We start from the raw sequence: 1,493 nt of genomic DNA, 5'->3' as shown, positions 1-1,493 counted from the left end.
ACGGGGAAAGGGAGACATCCAAGCTTTGGACGGGAGGCCCTGAGTGGCAGGCAGGGTCCAAGGCCTCCTCCTTCTCCCGAGAAGATCCCTGCCCAGGAAGAGCCAGTGCTCACCGCCTGCTTGGTGGACTTGCCGCCCGCCTTTAGCTCCTTCAGCTTTTTCTCCTGCTTCTCATATTGCTTCAGCAGTTCCTTTTGCTTTTGCTGGTACATCTTCTTGAAGGTCACTGGGGCAAGGGGATGGGGGGTCATCAATGCTTGTCCCTGTCCCCAGGAGGATGGGGGATGGTGGGGGCAAGGGTCATTTCCAGAATTCTCTAAAACTCAGAATTATCACCACGTCCCTATGTCCCTTCCTCCCAGGCCTTTCTCCAGGAACCACCCCTTTCCTCGCCCCCAACGTCCCACGTACTATAATTGCCCCTGTAGTAGTGAAGCCGCTGGGCGTCGAGATGGATGATGTCAGTACAGACGTCATCCAGGAAGCCTTGGTCATGGGAGACGATGAGCAGTGTCTTCCGCCAGCCCTGGAGGTAGCTGGGTTTTAAAGAGTGTGGAAATGTCACAATCTCCAGGTTAGAGTGCAGACAGGGGCAGGAATCGAAAGAGAGAGACTGGGGTGAGAGCTGTCAGGGGCAGAGAGGAGACCAGCGATACAAACCTATAATCCAGGGCCACTCACTTGTTGAGCCAGATGACAGCGTTGAGGTCCAGGTGGTTGGTGGGCTCGTCCAACATCAGCAGCGTGGGTTCCATGAACAACGCCCTAGAGGGTGGGTGGCACAAGGCAGGGTCAGTGGGAGGAAGACCCTTGCTAACCCACAGAAGTCTCTGCTAAGTGGAGCCTGAGTGCATAAACACTCCTTCCCAATCTCTCCTAAGAGTTCCTGAGACAGATGAGAACACACCCCCAGACAGGGAGAGAAGCCCCCGAATCTGACAAGTCAGACAGTATGGGAGGGAGAAGACAGCCTTGGAAGAACAGGAAGGGTGGGCGGAGGCCAGAAGGGCAGGGGCTGGGAGCCCACCTGGCCAAGGAGACACGCATGCGCCAGCCCCCCGAGAACTTCTGTGTGGGTCGATTCTGCATTTCAGGGTCAAAGCCCAGGCCGGCCAGGATCCGGCGGGCTTTGGCCTCTGCAGCGGCCGCCCCGGTGGCCCGCAATTCCTCGTACACCTGGGAGGAGGGAGAAGAGGACACATGTTGGGGGGTCCCAGGAGCCCCCCATTTTAGCTCGTGTCCCCTGCGCCATCTCCTCTACCTTCTCGAGCCTCTCGGCAGCTGCGTCGTCGCCCTGCTCCAGCTGTCCCTGAAGCCGCCGTTCCTCTTCCAGCAGCTTCAAGCGCTTGGTGTCTGCTCGAAGGACAGCCTGCACGGCTGGCGTCTCGTCAGCTACCACCTCTGGGGGCCGGGGAGCAGTCAGGGTGCACCCAGGGGCCAAGGCTCCTGCCCCCTCTTCCCAGCAGCTCCGTTTCTGGACTGCCTGACCCTGC

General features: G+C 59.1%; 1 non-coding gene across 1 annotated transcript; it reads right to left on the bottom strand.

Moving 5' to 3' along the window:
* MIR877 (microRNA 877) lies at nt 1,170–1,281 on the bottom strand. The gene has a single exon (NR_129798.1). It is a non-coding gene; the product is annotated as a microRNA 877 (primary transcript).

Source organism: Capra hircus, chromosome 23 (genome assembly GCF_001704415.2).
Source record: "Capra hircus breed San Clemente chromosome 23, ASM170441v1, whole genome shotgun sequence".
Taxonomy (NCBI): domain Eukaryota; kingdom Metazoa; phylum Chordata; class Mammalia; order Artiodactyla; family Bovidae; genus Capra; species Capra hircus.
The sequence above is the reverse complement of the archived record's forward strand: the minus strand, read 5'-3'. Positions and strand labels throughout refer to the sequence as shown.